The sequence below is a fragment of the Coregonus lavaretus genome (genome assembly GCF_964263955.1).
Source record: "Coregonus lavaretus genome assembly, chromosome: 1".
NCBI lineage: Eukaryota > Metazoa > Chordata > Actinopteri > Salmoniformes > Salmonidae > Coregonus > Coregonus lavaretus.
The window spans coordinates 56,594,210-56,614,123 of NC_139988.1; the positions used below are offsets into that span (position 1 = coordinate 56,594,210).

At 44.5% G+C, this 19,914-nt stretch overlaps 1 long non-coding RNA gene across 1 annotated transcript; it reads left to right on the forward strand.

Annotated features, from left to right (window-relative positions):
• Nucleotides 1-16,985: 16,985 nt before the first annotated feature.
• On the forward strand, nt 16,986-18,501 carry LOC311131922. Its single transcript, XR_014613472.1, has 2 exons — nt 16,986-17,648; nt 17,880-18,501. It is a non-coding gene; the product is annotated as an uncharacterized lncRNA (long non-coding RNA).
• Nucleotides 18,502-19,914: the final 1,413 nt, after the last annotated feature.

A 19,914-nucleotide genomic window follows, 5' to 3' on the forward strand; every position in this document is an offset into this window, starting at 1 on the left:
TTTGGACTGATGAGTCCAAATTTGAGATTTTTGGTTCCAACCGATGTGTCTTTGTGAGACGCAGAGTAGGTGAACAGATGATCTCCGCATGTGTGGTTCCCACCATGAAGCATGGAGGAGGAGGTGTGATGGTGTGGGGGTGCTTTGCTGGTGACACTGTCAGTGATTTATTTAGAATTCAAGGCACACTTAACCAGCATGGCTACCACAGCATTCTGCAGCGTTACACCATCCCATCTGGTTTGCGCTTAGTGGGACTATCATTTGTTTTTCAACAGGACAATGACCCAACACACCTCCAGGCTGTGTAAGGGCTATTTGACCAAGATGGAGAGTGATGGAGTGCTGCATCAGATGACCTGGCCTCCACAATCACCCGACCTCAACCCAATTGAGATGGTTTGGGATGAGTTGGACTGCAGAGTGAAGAAAAGCAGCCAACAAGTGCTCAGCATATGTGGGAACTCCTTCAAGAATGTTGGAAAAGCATTCCAGGTGAAGCTGGTTGATAGAATGCCAAGAGTGTGCAAAGCTGTCATCAAGGCAAAGGGTGGCTACTTTGAAGAATCTCAAATATAAAATATATTTTGATTTGTTTAACACTTTTTTGGTTCCTACATGATTCCATATGTGTTATTTCATAGTTTTGATGTTTTCACTGTTATTCTAAAATGTAAAAAAATAGTAAAAATAAAGAAAAGTATATGATAGGCTATATTACTATTAGAATGAAAGGATTTTAGGGAAACTAACAACGTTGCTCTATCAAATAGAATAACTCTGTGGTTGGAATGGAATCCATGCTAGTTAGCTAGCTCATTTTAGATGAGAGTTGCAAGTTAGCTATAACTAGTATATTAGTTATCTAAAAAAGAAAAGACAACTTACCCTTTTGTCCAAACTTTTGTCGTTTCTCAATGTTGTGAACTTTAATGATGTTGCCAATTCTTGTTCCCGAATGTATTGGTGGTTCCCAGTTGTCTTAAACGGAATATATTTGAATTTCCACAGTACACTAGCAATTTTCTGGTATTAGCTATATCTTCACCACCAGATGGCACCATGGACTTGCATTGAGCTCTGTAAGAGGGGAGGGCTAATGATTAGGCCCAATTTGAGTATAGTGCTTTACACCTATCCTACACAAGTGTTAAACAGAAGTCCCATCTAGCCCTCCGCATAGCTACATAGATCTACAAATCACTGCTTCATTGAGGGACGAGAGTCGTGAGGACCTGACGTATGCCAAGCTTATGGGCATGTTGCAGCAGTGTGTAGGAAGGACTGATTCCTTGATGTAAGAAGTGTGCAGGTCAGGAGGGCATGAGACAAAGGAGTGTGTAGAATCATTGGAAAAAGCTGTGTGTCAACTGTGGGGGTTCCCTGGGGATCAGAAGTGTCAGGTGCAAGAGAGACAGGTCGAGGTTGTCAGGGTCATAGTGCAGAAGGTGTCGTATGCTGAGGCATGGAAGAGAGTAGAGGATGATGGGCCAAGGATAAGGAATCAGCTCCCTGTGAGTAGTAGGCCGATACAAAGTGATCCGAATAATATGTGATTCAGTAAGGTTGGCTTCTTAGCGTTATGTTTTTATAGGATAGTGGGATATAGGTGCAGGGTTAGTAATTTCCCTTTTCACCACAGCCAGCACTCTGTTTTTTGTATCACAAAGTATGTGTAACGTGATCGACTACACCAGTGGAGGCTGCTGAGGGGAGGACGGTTCATAATAATGTCTGGAATGGAACGAACGGAATGGCATCAAATACCTGGAAACCATGTTTTTGATGTATTTGATACCGTTCCACTAACTCTGCTTCAGCCATTACCACGAGCCCGTCCTCCCCAATTAAGGTGCCACCAACCTGTGGACTACACACTCCCGCACAGTAGGTAGCGGCATGCACATTCCAATTGTTGCGAACGCCATTATATCAAAGAAGAAGACGAAGAAGAAACCATAGAGATGGATAGAGGACTCAACCTCTATGTAACCCGTTTTAGCATGGACATTGCCATTGAGGGCGTCCACCATTTTAAAGTAGTCAACTGGGTGAGGATTTCTATGGGTTGGGAGCAATCAGCCAATGATCAGAGCATTGTCATCTTCTTCAAATTTGGTGCTATGGTTTGTAAATTGCTTTAACACTGCAAACCGGTGGCCACAATAAATTAATGACACAAAAACAATCTTGTTCACCACCCCATACAGTCAGGGCTGGCTCCAGGCATAAGCAACTTAAGCGGAATAGTAGAATACACAAGGTGCAAGTTCGAAATTTGGTTATGTCAGTCAATGACAGTCACCCAATTAGCCATGTCAGCTAACATTTTTTTTTTGTTGTAAATTAGTCTAGCCAGCTATCTAAACTTGTAGTAATCATGGCCGAATACCGACCGGTCACGCATGGCACTTGCCCAGGGGCCCTGACCTCCAGGGGGCCCCTATTGATTTTGTTAGTCACTCTCACTCAGATACAGTGAGGGAATAAAGTATTTGATCCCCTGCTGATTTTGTACGTTTGCCCACTGACAAAGAAATGATCAGTCTATAATTTTAATGGTAGGTTTATTTGAACAGTGAGAGACAGAATAACAACAACAAAATCCAGAAAAACACGTCAAAAATGTTATAAATTGATTTGCATTTTAATGAGGGAAATAAGTATTTGACCCCTCTGCAAAACATGACTTAGTACTTGGTGGCAAAACCCTTGTTGGCAATCACAGAGGTCAGACGTTTCTTGTAGTTGGCCACCAGGTTTGCACACATCTCAGGAGGGATTTTGTCCCACTCCTCTTTGCAGATCTTCTCCAAGTCATTAAGGTTTCGAGGCTGACGTTTGGCAACTCGAACCTTCAGCTCCCTCCACAGATTTTCTATGGGATTAAGGTCTGGAGACTGGCTAGGCCACTCCAGGACCTTAATGTGCTTCTTCTTGAGCCACTCCTTTGTTGCTTTGGCCGTGTGTTTTGGGTCATTGTCATGCTGGAATACCCATCCACAACCCATTTTCAATGCCCTGGCTGAGGGAAGGAGGTTTTCACACAAGATTTGACGGTACATGGCCCCGTCCATCGTCCCTTTGATGCGGTGAAGTTGTCCTGTCCCCTTAGCAGAAAAACACCCCCAAAGCATAATGTTTCCACCTCCATGTTTGACGGTGGGGATGGTGTTCTTGGGGTCATAGGCAGCATTCCTCCTCCTCCAAACACAGCGAGTTGAGTTGATGCCAAAGAGCTCCATTTTGGTCTCATCTGACCACAACACTTTCACCCAGTTCTCCTCTGAATCATTCAGATGTTCATTGGCAAACTTCAGACGGGCATGTATATGTTCTTTCTTGAGCAGGGGGACCTTGCGGGTGCTGCAGGATTTCAGTCCTTTACGGCGTAGTGTGTTACCAATTGTTTTCTTGGTGACTATGGTCCCAGCTGCCTTGAGATCATTGACAAGATCCTCCCGTGTAGTTCTGGGCTGATTCCTCACCGTTCTCATGATCATTGCAACTCCACGAGGTGAGATCTTGCATGGAGCCCCAGGCCGAGGGAGATTGACAGTTATTTTGTGTTTCTTCCATTTGCGAATAATCGCACCAACTGTTGTCACCTTCTCACCAAGCTGCTTGGCGATGGTCTTGTAGCCCATTCCTGTCACGTTCATTAAGGAACGGGTCAGACCAAGGCACAGCGTGATATGCATACATGTTTATTTGAACCGAATAAACAATGACAAAACAACAAACGAAACGTGAAGTCCAAGGTACACAAACAACATACCTAACACGGAACAAGATCCCACAACCCACTAGTGCCAATAGGCTGCCTAAGTATGGTCCCCAATCAGAGACAACGAGCTACAGACTCCGACCGTACAACCTTTACTTAACAGGGTAGGGGCCGGGTGGGCATTCCGCATCGGAGGCGGATCCGGCTCCGGGTGCGACCACCACCTATTCTCTGCCTCCTTGTTGCGCCCCTGGTCTGGTCTGGACCTCGGCGCGCTGCTTCCCCTCTCCTTCCTCCCACTATACTGCAAGCCCTGTCTGGACCCTGGTGTGGGAGACCCCGAACCTGGAGAGGGGCTGACGTCTGGGTCTGGACTGGAGCCGCTGACCGGAGCTGGACCGGGCACCGTTGGAGCGGACTGCTCAGGCTCCGGACTGGTGCCGCTGACCGGAGCTGGACCGGGCACCGGTGGAGTGGACTGCTCTGGCTCCGGAGTGGAGCCGCTGACCGGATCTGGACTGGACCCCGGTGGAGCGGACTGCTCTGGCTCCGGAGTGGAGCAGCTTACTGGAGCTGGATCAGGCACTGGTGTGGGAGACCCCGAACCTGGAGAGGGGCTGACGTCTGGGTCTGGACTGGAGCCACTGACCGGAGCTGGACCGGGCACCGTTGGAGCGGACTGCTCAGGCTCCGGACTGGAGCCGCTGACCGGAGCTGGACCGGGCACCGGTGGAGTGGACTGCTCTGGCTCCGGAGTGGAGCCGCTGACCGGATCTGGACTGGACCCCGGTGGAGCGGACTGCTCTGGCTCCGGAGTGGAGCAGCTTACCGGAGCTGGATCAGGCACTGGTGGAGCGGACACGGGCCGTGCCGGACTGGACACACTCACCACTGGCTTGGTGCGAGGAGCAGGAACAGGCCGGGCCGGACTGGCGACACGCACCACTGGCTTGGTGCGAGAAGCAGGAACAGGCCGGGCCGGACTGGCGACACGCACCACTGGCTTGGTGCGAGAAGCAGGAACAGGCCGGGCCGGCTTGCGACGCGCACCACTGGCTTGGTGCGTGGGACAGGAACAGGCCGGACCGGGCTGGCGACGCGCACCACTGACTTGGTGCGAGGGGAAGGAACAGGCCGGGCCGGACTGGCGACATGCACCACTGGCTTGGTGCGAGAAGCAGGAACAGGCCGGGCCGGCTTGCGACGCGCACCACTGGCTTGGTGCGTGGGACAGGAACAGGCCGGACCGGGCTGGCGACGCGCACCACTGACTTGGTGCGAGGGGAAGGAACAGGCCGGGCCGGGAGCCCTGGGACACCTGGGAGCCAGAAATCTTTCTGATTGAGAGGGGGTCAAATACTTATTTCCCTCATTAAAATGCAAATCAATTTATAACATTTTTGACATGCGTTTTTCTGGATTTTTTTGTTGTTATTCTGTCTCTCACTGTTCAAATAAACCTACCATTAAAATTATAGACTGATCATTACTTTGTCAGTGGGCAAACGTACAAAATCAGCAGGGGATCAAATACTTTTTTCCCTCACTGTTTCATTAACATGGCATAAGTCATGGCAAAATGTGTGGACACTCAATCACTATGGTATTTTCTATAGGTAAATTTACAAACATATATTATGATAAATAGATTTGAAACTTGTATCTCATTATGGTAAGTGGTGAAATAAGTATAGCCAGTTATAATTGTAATGGCTTAGCAGACAATAACAAAAGAAGAACAATATTTACATGGCTCAAAGAGAAGGAATATAATATATATTGTTTACAGGAAACTCATTCAACAATTCTAGATGACGTTGTATGGAAAAAGGACTGGGGGGGCAAAATATACTTCTCCCATGGGCAAAGAAACTCAAAAGGGGTGATGATATTAATTAACAGAAATTTCGATCCAAATGTGCAAATTGTCCAAACAGATCCGCAAGGTAGATGGATGATTTTAAATACGTTATTGGACCATAAACAGATATGGCTCATTAACCTTTACGAACCAAATAATGATGATCCACACTTCTTTGACAATATATACAGTGGGGGAAAAAAGTATTTAGTTAGCCACCAATTGTGCAAGTTCTCCCACTTAAAAAGATGAGAGAGGCCTGTAATTTTCATCATAGGTACACGTCAACTATGACAGACAAAATGAGAATATTTTTCTCCAGAAAATCACATTGTAGGATTTTTAATGAATTCATTTGCAAATTATGGTGGAAAATAAGTATTTGGTCAATAACAAAAGTTTCTCAATACTTTGTTATATACCCTTTGTTGGCAATGACACAGGTCAAACGTTTTCTGTAAGTCTTCACAAGGTTTTCACACACTGTTGCTGGTATTTTGGCCCATTCCTCCATGCAGATCTCCTCTAGAGCAGTGATGTTTTGGGGCTGTCGCTGGGCAACATGGACTTTCAACTCCCTCCAAAGATTTTCTATGGGGTTGAGATCTGGAGACTGGCTAGGCCACTCCAGGACCTTGAAATGCTTCTTACGAAGCCACTCCTTCGTTGCCTGGGCGGTGTGTTTGGGATCATTGTCATGCTGAAAGACCCAGCCACGTTTCATCTTCAATGCCCTTGCTGATGGAAGGAGGTTTTCACTCAAAATCTCACGATACATGGCCCCATTCATTCTTTCCTTTACACGGATCAGTCGTCCTGGTCCCTTTGCAGAAAAACAGCCCCAAAGCATGATGTTTCCACCCCCATACTTCACAGTAGGTATGGTGTTCTTTGGATGCAACTCAGCATTCTTTGTCCTCCAAACACGACGAGTTGAGTTTTTACCAAAAAGTTCTATTTTGGTTTCATCTGACCATATGACATTCTCTCAATCCTCTTCTGGATCATCCAAATGCACTCTAGCAAACTTCAGATGGGCCTGGACATGTACTGGCTTAAGCAGGGGGACACGTCTGGCACTGCAGGATTTGAGTCCCTGGCGGCGTAGTGTGTTACTGATGGTAGGCTTTGTTACTTTTGTCCCAGCTCTCTGCAGGTCATTCACTAGGTCCCCCCGTGTGGTTCTGGGATTTTTGCTCACCGTTCTTTTGATCATTTTGACCCCACGGGGTGAGATCTTGCATGGAGCCCCAGATCGAGGGAGATTATCAGTGGTCTTGTATGTCTTCCATTTCCTAATAATTGCTCCCACAGTTGATTTCTTCAAACCAAGCTGCTTACCTATTGCAGATTCAGTCTTCCCAGCCTGGTGCAGGTCTACAATTTTGTTTCTGGTGTCCTTTGGCAGCTCTTTGGTCTTGGCCATAGTGGAGTTTGGAGTGTGACTGTTTGAGGTTGTGGACAGGTGTCTTTTATACTGATAAAAAGTTCAAACAGGTGCCATTAATACAGGTAACGAGTGGAGGACAGAGGAGCCTCTTAAAGAAGAAGTTACAGGTCTGTGAGAGCCAGAAATCTTGCTTGTTTGTAGGTGACCAAATACTTATTTTCCACCATAATTTGCAAATAAATTCATTACAAATCCTACAATGTGATTTTCTGGATTTTTTTCCCTCAATTTGTCTGTCATAGTTGACGTGTACCTATGATGAAAATTACAGGCCTCTCTCATCTTTTTAAGTGGGAGAACTTGCACAATTGGTGGCTGACTAAATACTTTTTTTCCCCCACTGTATATGGAATCATGTAGTAACCAAAAAAGTGTTAAACAAATCAAAATATATTTTCTCTTTGAGATTCTTCAAATAGCCACCCTTTGCCTTGATGACAGCTTTGCACACTCTTGACATTCTCTCAACCAGCTTCAAGAGGTATTGAATGCATTTCAATTAACAGGTGTGCCTTCTTAAAAGTTAATTTGTGGAAATGTCTTAATGCGTTTGAGCCAATCAGTTGTGTTATGACAAGGTAGGGGGGATATACAGAAGATAGCCCTATTTGGTAAAAGACCAAGTCCATATTATGGCAAGAACAGCTCAAATAAGCAAAGGGAAACGACAGTCCATCAGTACTTTAAGACATGAAGGTCAGTCAATACAGAACATTTCAAGAACTTTGAAAGTTTCTTCAAGTGCAGTCGCAAAAACCATCAAGCGCTTTGATGAAACTGGCTCATGAAGACCGCCACAGGAATGGAAGACCCAGAGTTACCTCTGCTGCAGAGGATAAGTTCACTAGAGTTACCAGCCTCAGAAATTGCAGCCCAAATAAATGCTTCACAGAGTTCAAGTAACAGACACATCTCAACATCAACTATTCAGACGAGACTGCATGAATCAGGCCTTCATGGTCGAATTGCTGCAAAGAAACTACTACGAAAGCACACCAATAAGAAGAAGAGACTTGCTTGGGCCAAGAAACACGATCAATGGATATTAGACCTGTGGAAATGTGTCCTTTGGTCTGGAGTCCAAATTTGAGATTTTTGGTTCGATCCGCCATGTCTTTGTGAGACGCGGTGTGGGTGAAGGGATGATCTCCGCATGTGTATTTCCCACCATAAAGGAAGGAGGAGGAGGTGTTATGGTGTGGGGGTGCTTTGCTGGTGACACTGTCTGTGATTTATTTAGAATTCCAGGCACACTTAACCAGCATGGCTACCACAGCATTCTGCAGCGATACGCCATCCCATCTGGTTTGGGCTTAGTGGGACTATCATTTGTTTTTCAACAGGACAATGACCCAACACCTCCAGGATCTGTAAGCGCTATTTTATCAAGAAGGAGAGTGATGGAGTGCTGCATCAGATGACCTGGCCTCCACAATCACCCGACCTCAACCCAATTGAGATGGTTTGGGATGAGTTGGACCGCAGAGTGAAGGAAAAGCAGCCAACAAGTGCTCAGCATATGTGGGAACTCCTTCAAGACTGTTGGAAAAGCATTCCAGGTGAAGCTGGTTGAGAAAATGCCAAGAGTGTGCAAAGCTGTCATCAAGGCAAAGGGTGGCTATTTGAAGAATCTCAAATAGAAAATATATTTTGATTTGTTTAACACTTTTTTGGTTACTACATGTTTCCATATGTGTTATTTCATAGTTTTAATGTTGTCACTATTATTCTACAATGTAGAAAATAGTAAAAATAAAGAAAAACCCTTGAATGAGTAGGTGTGTCCAAACTTTTCACTGCTAATATATATATATATATATATTTATTTATTTTTTATTATTTTTTTGCATTATCTTTAACTCTGCATTGTTGAAAAAGGACCCGTAACCATTTCACTGTTAGTCTAAACCTATTGTTTATGAAGAATGTGACAAATAACATTCGATTTGATTTGAAACAGGAGCCGTGATTTATGTGTACAGTGAATATATACCAATAAATGTATATTTGACAATAGTATTGTATTATGATTTCCGTTTGTGTATGTGATATGGAGGTTAGATACATATTTATTTCGACATTATAGAAAAATAACTTTTATAAACAATGGCAATACCGCCATGTTGATCTGAGCCTTGCTGTTAGAAAACCGCATTAGTGTCCGACTTCCGTCTACAGTCGGTTGCTTTAGCCTTGCCACTCAAACACGCCCTGTGTGTACTAGCTAGCTGGCAAGTGTGTACCAGCTAGCTAACTAGCTAGTGGTGTACCAGCTTGCTAACTAGCTAGCTAGTGAGCATCTTCTTCTCTGATATCATGGCGGTCTGCAAACAATCATTTAAGTGCATTTTGCCACCTACTGTGCTGGAATGTACGACCAATCATGATCTGCCCAAATCTGTACATCCATGAAAATAAAATAAAAACCAAATCAATCCCTACTAAGTTCTACATCCACCCCCCCCCCAAACCCCCTCCCCAACCCCAACCCCAACCCTCTTACCCCATTAAACTTGATCTATATCATGCTGAAACACTCTACCCTTAGGATTGTTCAGCATGTCAACAACCATTTCAGCAGTAACATCTGTTACCCCAAACTCTCTTTTGCAGTCTCCACAATAACCTTCAACCTGGCATTTCTGCTTTCCACAACCCAAGTCGTATTGATAACCTTACCAATATTAAGCTATGAAGTCAACTTTATTCATTATCAAAGTGTCCTTTGACATCACACATTCATGAGTGCAAGATTCTGAACAGGCCTCAAAACCATGCCAGGACCAGCAGAAACACCAGCCCCGACATTAGGTCCACTTAGTACAGGAGCAGCCATGGAATCTCCATCATTCCACGCTGTAGTTCCACCAATCTGTTTTACAGCCTCTGCATACAACACATCATTACTAATTAATATATCTATGAGCCTCCATAGCCTCTCTCTGCACTATGTTCCCCTCCACAAATACAACACGTAACCTTCACATTGTTCCCACATTCACCGTAATCATGTTCCCCTCCACACTTGGCACATCTTTTCCTTCATTTACATTGAACAGCTACATGTCCCATTCTTTGGCATTTAAAACACTGCAATGTGGATGGGACAAATTCTCTGACATTAAAACTAAGGAATTATATCTGTACTTTTCCAGGCAAACAATCTCAAACTTCAGCAGCACTAATATGCTTCACATCTTTGACCCTCTTTCCTACTGATCAACCTTTTGGCCTCAATTGCGCTTCCTCCCTTAACATTTTCTTTAATATCATCTGTGGACATAGATATTGAGACCCCAGTGATGACTCCCCTGAATCTAGCATAAGCACCAGGGACATGGCTTGTAATATTCTTCCCATTAAACTTTTCCATTTTCAGAATCTTCAATTGCTGAGCCTGGCTACCACAAAATATTAACTATCTACCATTTCCATTGAACCGAGCTAATTTGACTTCAAATACTTATTTCTCTACGGCATTAGTTAGTTGGATAGGGTGTAAATGAGGCCCTGTGGTCTCATCGAACACCATCACCACTTTCCACGTCAACACATTATTACTCTTGCTTCCTACCTTGGCCCTCTTTATGCTTTCTTAACTAAACTATGGCTGGGATCCCTGCCTGTGCCATTAAACCCCTACAACTCATCCAGAATGCCGCAGCCCGTCTAGTGTTCAACCTTCCCAAGTTCTCTCACGTCACCCCGCTCCTCCGCACACTACACTGGCTTCCAGTTGAAGCTCGCATCTGCTACAAGACCATGGTGCTTGCCTACGGAGCTGTGAGGGGAACGGCACCTCCGTACCTTCAGGCTCTGATCAGTCCCTACACCCAAACGAGGGCATTGCGTTCATCCACCTCTGGCCTGCTGGCTCCCCTACCTCTGCTGAAGCACAGTTCCCGCTCAGCCCAGTCAAAACTGTTCGCTGCTCTGGCACCCCAATGGTGGAACAAGCTCCCTCACGACGCCAGGACAGCAGAGTCACTCACCACCTTCCGGAGACATTTGAAACCCCACCTCTTTAAGGAACACCTGGGTTAGGATAAAGTAATCCTTCTAACCACCCCCTTACCCCACCCCACACCCCCACAAAAAAATAAATAATAATAATAATTGTAAAGTGGTTATCCCACTGGCTATAAGGTGAATGCACCAATTTGTAAGTCGCTCTGGATAAGAGCGTCTGCTAAATGACGTAAATGTAAATGTAAATGTAAACGCTCCACTGCTTTCTGTATCATGGTCTCGCTTCTTCCTATGTCTTTCCACTACCGACCATTCCGGTCCTTGACCCTCATCCTCCCACTCCATACCATCAGAACTGACACCCGTATTGTTCGCATTCCAGCACAGCTGTTACTTCACCAACTTTTCTTCCTTTTTGTCCGCACTACTCGCCGCCATTTCCGACTCTCCAACGTAACAACCTTCCCCCAATCCGCTCCTTCTCCACCAACCTGGGAATGGCCTAGCTCTTAACCAGAAGCCAAATGCAACCTTCCTGTCTGCGTGTCCTGGCAGTCCGAGGAGGAACCATTGTGAGCCTCTCTTCCAACAACAAACACTAGGTGGCGACAATGCAACCTAGCTAGCTAGTGTGTACTAGCTCATGTATACTTGCTAGCTAGCTGCAAAAGCAACAGTGGTTAACATAACGCCCTGGACCAGTGTACCGACTGGTATGCGTGTAGTGCACTGATATCCTGGAACAAAGCTACTGACTCTGGCGATACACGTGACCAACACACGTCTACAGGTTGCGCGAACATACCATCTGAGAAGCAAAAATACAATCTGAGACGCACACACATGCGCTTTGAGGTTCGCAGACCAGGCGGCCCAAAGATTCCCTATTATATTGACAAGGTAGTAAAGTGACCGCTCTAACAATGGAAATACATGTCCTCAAAGATGGAAGGCAAGTGGGAGGAGGCGATATCAGTGGGACCATTCTAGCCAATGAGAGGGCAGATAAGTGTGTGAACAACAGGCCATAGAGATAGAGGACTCATCTTTGTATCTGTGCCATTATAGCATCTGTTACAGCATGGGCAGCGCCATTGAGGCTTTCTCAAATTAAAAGTAGCCAATTTTCTTCTTCTTTATTGGCTGATTGCTCCCAACTCATAGGAATCCCCACCCAGTTGACTACTTTAAAATGGTGGAAGCCCTCAATGTCAATGTCCATGCTAAAAGGGGTTATAGCCATGATGAGTCCTCTATCTATTGCTATGACAACAGGCTAGAAAGTCGTTTTTTTCCCCAAAGTTGCAAAAATGCCACGTGCGTCCATTTATATCAGTGCATTCTTAACAACCTAACCATTACGAAACTTCTATTCGATCAAATAAACCTAATGTAGGAAATTAGCAATATATTTTATTGTTGAGCAAATTCGACACTCATTGACCTCCATACAAAATGTTGTCACATCGTGGGCTTATTTTCGTGGACAGATTTTGGGTGGAGTAAAACCTCATGCTTAGCCTCTTCCTCTATGGACGGACTCAGCGCCCATAATATTGCACCTGGATGCTTGTCAATGCTGATTTGCTGATTCAGTATAAACAAGCACAAGCAGTAGTAAGGAGGATCATTAGGACAGCTAAGGGGGAGTATTGGCGCCGGTTCTGTGGAAACATAGGCAGGACCACTCCTGTGGGAGAGGTATGGGGGATGATTAAGTGGATGAGTGGGGTCCGAAGAGATTGGGATCTCCCTGTGCTGAAAAGTGGGGAGATTGTTGCAGTGAGAGATATGGAGAAGGCAGAGATGTTAGCCCAGGCATTTGTGAAGGTGCACAGCTCAAATAATCTGACAGAAGAGGGTCAGAGGAGAACATCCGGGGGTCCTAGATCAGAGAGAGATGGTGGGGGATACATTGAAAAGCCCTTTTACGTTGGCTGAGATGAAGAGAGCATTAGCTAAAGCTGGGGTAACATCTCCTGGGAAGGATGAGATGTGTTACATCATGATGGCTCATCTCAGTGACACTGCAATGGAGAAAGTATTGGGCCTTTACATTAAGGTGTGGTAGGAAGGGAAACTGCCTGGAAGTTGGAAGCAGGCAGTAGTGGTGCCAATACAGAAACCAGGGAAAGACCCTACTAGTCCTTCAAGCTATAAGCCGATATAACGTTGACATCTCATGTATGTAAACGTATGGAAAGGATGATAAAGGAAAGGCTGACTTACTTTCTGGAGAGTAGAGGACTAATGTCACCAGATCAAAGTGGGTTCAGGAAAGGCAGGGGAACAATGGATCCTGTACTGTGCCTTGAGTACCTGATATTGGGAGGTCATTGTTTGCAGATGATGGAGCACTGTGGAAGAGAGGGAGAAATATTACCCATACAGCCAGAAGAGTTCAAGAAGCGATTAGTGAAGTAGAGCAGTGGTCCCTCAGGTGGAGCTTCAAGTTTTCAGTTGAGAAAACACAGACTGTGTTTTTTTCTAGAAGGAAGGTTGGGGAAGAAATATACTTGAAGTTCTATGGAAGGAATAAGGAGAGGGTGGGAGGGTTTAGGTTCCTGGGGGTCTGGTTTGACACTCGCATGACATGGGCAGAGCATATTAACAGAGTAGTTGTCAAAGGAAAGAAAATATTTAATGTGATGTGTTGCTTGTCAGGAATGGAGTGGGGGGCAGATAGAATGGCGTTGAAAATTATATATATAGCGCCGTTAAGGCCATCACTGGATTATGGAAGTATAGCATATGGATCAGCAGCTCAGACATCTTTTAAAAAGCTAGATGTAATCTAGGCCCAAGCCCTAAGAATATGTTGTGGAGCACTCAGGACCTCCCCGGTGGCAGCGATGCAGGTAGAGTTGGGAGAGATGCTGTTAAAGTTAAGAAGACAACAGCTAACCATGACACATTGGGTAAATCTACAAGGACATAAGGATACACATCCTACAAAAAAGGTTATCCTAGAGTGCTGGGAACATGAATGGAATCTGAATACAAGCTTTGGGTGGATAGGCAATGGCATGGCGAGAGAGATGGGGTTGTTTGGGAGGGAGTTTACCCCCTCTGTGGTTCTTCCTGCTATCCCACCTTGGTTTCTCCCACAACCAGTGATATATCTAGGGTTGCTTGAGAGGGTAAGAGATGTTGAGGAAGGAGTAGATTCAGTTGTAAGTGAACATTTAAGAACACAATACTATGCTTTCTTGAATATATTCACAGCTGGATCTAAGGACCCTAAAACAGGGAGGACAGGAGCAGCTTTTAGTGTTCCTGAGTTTAAGGTGGCAGTGACGAAAAGAGCAACAGATCATTTATCTGTTTACACAATGGAGTTGTTGGCCATACTATTGGCTGCAGAGTGGGTGGAGGAGGTGAGGCCAGACAGAGTAGTCATCTGCTCTGACTCCAGTGCAGCATTGATGAGCTTAAATGCATGTGTGTCTCAGAGCAGACAGGATGTATTGTATGAGGTTTTGCAGTGTTTGTATAGGGTGAAACAGATGGGGGTATTTGTGATGTTCCTCTGGGTACCAGCTCATGTGGGAGTAGAGGGGAATGAGGAAGTGGATATTATTGCCAAGCAGGTTCTTAAACATCCTAATGTTGAGATGGAATTGTCAATCAGCAAAGCAGAAGCCAATGGATTAATAAGAACAGTGGTTAAAAATAAGTGGCAAGAGTTGTGGAACAGGGAGAGTAAGGGAAGAACCCTGTATAAGATCCAGGAAAAGGTGGAGGCAGGGAGGTCCTCAGGCCGAGAGAGAAGGGAGCAAAGTGTAGTCACAAGGCTGAGACCGGGACACACAAGACTAAATAGTACATTGAAAGTGGTGGGGAAACATCCGACTGGGAGGTGTGATCATTGTCAGGAGGAGATGGAGACAGTGGAACATGTTCTATTTCAGTGCCAGAAATATGTGAGAGAAAGGGAGTGATTGTTATTAGATTTGAGGAGTAATGGGGTCGAAGAGCCAGGATTAAGGGAACTGCTGGGGAAATCTTCAGGGGATGTAGTATTTAATTATGTATTTCGTTTCCTTAGGGAGACGAGATTATTGGGTAGTATTTAGATCTTCACTGTCTCTGGACCACACTCCAGTCCAGGTGGTGGCGGTAATGCGCATTAAAGTTGGTTGCCAACCGCCATATAAAATCCACAGAAGAAGAAGAACAATTCTGATTTGGCGCGGCGGGAAGCATTTTTGTGCTGCCAGTTGTGCCTGTGAATGGGATATAACCACTTTTCCATTGTGCAAAAAGTTATTTTCTCTATTTTTCCAGCTACAACTGTTTGTTACTTATCTGTGGTAAGTCGAGATCTGTCTAACACGCCAGTTAGGTTGGTAACTTAGCTAGCTAAGCCAACTAGCTAGCTAACTTGCCAGAAGATACCGACCCTACTGCGATTGTTTACTAGGTGCACTGGGTCGGAACGCAATCATTGTTACATTAAGACACCGTGGAGCCGGCGCGAGATATTGTTCGGAAAACGTACCTCATTGCAGGGATGGGATATGCCACACTTCTCCATCGAGAAGATTGAAATACTGCTAGTCACTATGTTAACAGAACAAGCAGTTATTTTTGATAAAGCTGTCCATTTTCCTAGGCCGGTTGCCTGCAAAATGTGGCCGCAATATTTACAGTTGTCATTTGTGTTCCAGGTCGTCTTGTTTCAGTCGCGTTGCACTTAGTTATCCAGCCAGGTGTTATGAAAATATGCTCAGAACGAGTAAAAAAAAGACAACATTGAACACAAATGACAACAGTAATGTAGGGGACATTGTCCAGGGGGTAAATATTTTCCTAAAACATTATCTTCCACTTTCGGACGTTATATTCATAATCCCAACTGGAGTTGGTAATGTGCCATATGGCTAAGAATATGTAAATTTCGCTACTTGACATGACTGACATTGAATAAGAGAAGTTATGTGATGATCTCTTCAACACCAACTAGACTCAGGGGTAGGTCCAGCACACTCAACAACAACAAAATCCAGGACACTCAAATTAATATGATATGTTATGTTTGGTATACTCAGTCAGATATTAGACAGAACGTCTCCGCCCCGTCCGCCTTGGGGGGAAAACAACCCATGCCATGGTTACCTTGGCTCACAGCAAAAACTTGACCTTTTTCAAACACCATTTTCTTGTCTGCTGGTTTGGAAATGACACTTCCAAATACAGGCAGAAGCATGTCTGTTCTACGAAATATATTCCAAATAAATATATTCTCAAATATTTTATTTTCTCCGCATGATTGTTGACACTCCAATGTTCCGATGAAGGGACTTAAATAGTCTTTAATAATGCGCTCTACAGCAGAGTTCAACTCAGACAGCGGTGTGTAGCCTACTGTAGCTGCTGGCAAAGTAATTAAAAGCCTATACTTTATCACTCAGGATGTAACTTTACAGTGCACCTATTTTTTGCCATGTACTGTTATTATTAAAACAAAATCAGACAACTCCATAGTAGAATAGTTTACCTATTTACCTTGTCGGCTTGTTGTGTGTTCTATGCGAGATAAATATTTATCTCGAGACGCATTCAAGTTGCTAGAGTCAATGCACAACTATTCTTAATGCAAACACCAGGCAAACACGTTTGAAAGCAGTTTTGGCCTTTGTTTAAAAAAAGAGGGGGATCCCAGTTTTACATTGCTACCACGTTTATTTATATACTCCTTCAATTGCGCGTGTGGCATCGATCGTTTTACAACCGGAGTTTGAAGAATGGTTTAAGGCGGCTACAAGCGCCACTCGGTTGATCTATGTATGTGGGTGGAGTCGGGTTTTTTGGGACAGCGGACTTTTTTCGTTGCGTTCCACCCAGAGAGGAAGTATGCCTTGTGTAGTGTATATCCACTGGGGGCTTGGGGAGCCAACGTAGTTTACCAAGCAAGAGGGGCGGTGTCACTCTTTTTGACTCTAGCTAGCGATGGCGTTTGAACTTCCGGATCCGGTATTATATGCCTGTTTACAAATGCTAGTTACATGTCAGGCTAGTCTGGTGTTCTATGCTTTACGACACAACTTTTTAGAAGCAAACATGTCTCTATTTGAATTGCTAGAGCTTGAACTACTATTACTACTCAGGAGAAGGGGGGGGGGGAAGCGAGAGAAAATGTCAAGTTCATCCACTGAACACTTAGAGGGGACGATGCGATGGAGAATCTTGTCCAACCTCTGCGAAGCATTGACGTGGAAATACATGTTCAATACTTTCGGATGTCGGTTGCCAGATTTGACGACTTTACTCACAGCTTGCCCATAAGTGCTGCAGAAAGGATGTCCGTGACCCTTCGGTGTTTTAGCGAGTGGCAGCACACAGCAAAGTATCGCTGCGAGGTATAATTTATAAGTTAGGAATCTCGACAGTTGTGCCATCGTCATGGAAGTGTCCCACGCTATCTGTCATGTCCTGAAGGAAGATTTTGTTCCTTATCCCTCTGTGGCACAATGGGCAGAAATCGCCAGAGATTTGGGGGATTCTTGAAATTATCCGTTTTGTGCATGAGCTGTCTACAGACAACATGTTCGGATCCGAGATCAGGCAAACTCTGGCAGCGATTTCTGCAACTACAAGGGATTTTTCTCAATGGTCCTGATGGCAGTCTGCAATGCAAGGTACCGACCATATCCAGGAAAGATACGCTAAATACATGTGACTACATACATATGATGTGAACATTATACCAATATAGACATTGTAATGATATGCCTCACAAAAGTGATATGGCAACCCAATAAGAGGATGGGGGGCCTTTTTCCAAAGTATAGGCTACACAGTTATGACAGTACACAATTGAAAGCTTTCATGTTCCTGTTCAATACTAATGGGAACGCTTTTATTCAAAGGTTCTTCAGGCCTTGATGACGCCAAGAAGATCTACAACTACCGCCACTCAAGAGCCAGAAGGATTTCAGAGAACTTCTTTGGGATCCTTGCTGCAAGATGGAGGATCCTGGGATGAGCCCTTGAGGTTGCCCCAGAGAAAGCTGAGACCATTGTGAAGGCCTGCGTGGCCCTCCACAACTACCTTTGCACCACAGACACTGACAACACAGATTCATCAACAAGGTACATCAACCCCACATTTGTTGACCACTCCACACCCACTGGGGATCTACTTCCAGAGGAGTGGAGACAGGTGGTACAAGGGTACACCAGCTTCCTGGACCCAAGAAACATTTCGGCAGACAGGGTAACCAGAGTTGCAATAGACGTATGCAACAACACAAAGGACTACATCCTCACACCAGCTGGTCAAGTGTCTTTCCAGGATGCTGCTATCACAGGTGGCACCCTACAGTAAATGTTGGAGTGTGATGTGGAAAACATGTGCACACATACATTCTCTTCTTCTGGTTGATGACTGTTTGTGTCATGTTGTGAGCTACACACTTGATTTTGCTGTTTGGATTGAGTTGTTTTTATTATTCACACTTTACAAATCACAATAAAGAGTACTATAATGAGTCACTTCATCCTTGTTTTAGTTTTTCATATATTTTTTGGGAGGCTAGACCCTCAAGATATTTACCTGATCTTGTCGTGTCGTGGCCTTTCAATGAGAACTTTCCTGCTATGTTAAATGGGTGAGAATGACTGTCCAGCTGTAGACAATAAGGCTAGACCCCCAAGACATTAACCTCATCTACATAGCTCATGTACAAAGCAGTACAAGTTTACTGAGTGACTGATTCAAAACCGTAATATTTTCAGCCACAAGTACAAATATCCAGACAAATACATTTGCAGACCTTTTAGATATTTATTTACTATCACAAGGAAAATAGTGCAATGTAAAACACAGGTGAAAACTGTGATGAAAGGGGGAAAAAAACAAAGTAAAGCCTACATAAAGCAGAGCCTTGTCTGGTAGCAAAACAGTTAATTCAGCCTCATTTTCTGTCTTAAAAAAAACTAACATAGCTGACTTGCCTAAACAAATGTGGTTTCTACTGGCAATTGAGATGTACAAACTCTGGCATAAGGGAACGACGTGCGGATAAGAGGCAAGCCGTAATTTCGATTAAGACATTAGTGAGCGAGCTAGGACGGACGTAGTCTATAACTTAGTTCAGCACTTTTGAAATGTACAGCGACAGAATTCAGAACATGGGCCATTCTTACAGTATTCTCCCTGTACAACAAGTCAGAACCGTAGGATAAATAAAGGAGGCATATAAGCAGACAATGAAAGCGTTTACAATATTTGATGATTACATTTCTCTAAAACAGGCTATAGGCTACATGGGCTACTAACAGCTTACTACACAACATACACTTAGTATTGCTTTCTTAGCTACAGTATACATATCTCCCTGGCATACAGTGGCTTGCGAAAGTATTCACCCCCCTTGGCAATTTTGTTGCCTTACAACCTGGAATTTAAATGGATTTTTGGGGGGTTTGTATCGTTTGATTTACACAACATGCCTACCACCTTGAAGATGCAAAATATTTTTTCTTGTGAAACAAACAAGAAATAAGACCAAAAAACTGAACTTGAGCGTGCATAATTATTCACCCCCGCCAAAGTCAATACTTTGTAGAGCCACCTTTTGCAGCAATTACAGCTGCAAGTCTCTTGGGGTATGTTTCTATTAGCTTGGCACATTTAGCCACTGGGATTTTTGCCCATTCTTCAAGGCAAAACTGCTTCAGCTCCTTCAAGTTGGATGGGTTCCGCTGGTGTACAGGAATCTTTAAGTCATACCACAGATTCTCAATTGGATTGAGGTCTGGGCTTTGACTAGTCCATTCCAAGACATTTCAATGTTTCCCCTTAAACCATTCGAGTGCTGCTTTAGCAGTATGCTTAGGGTCATTGTCCTGCTGGAAGGTGAACAGCCGTCCCAGTCTCAAATCTCTGGAAGACTGAAACAG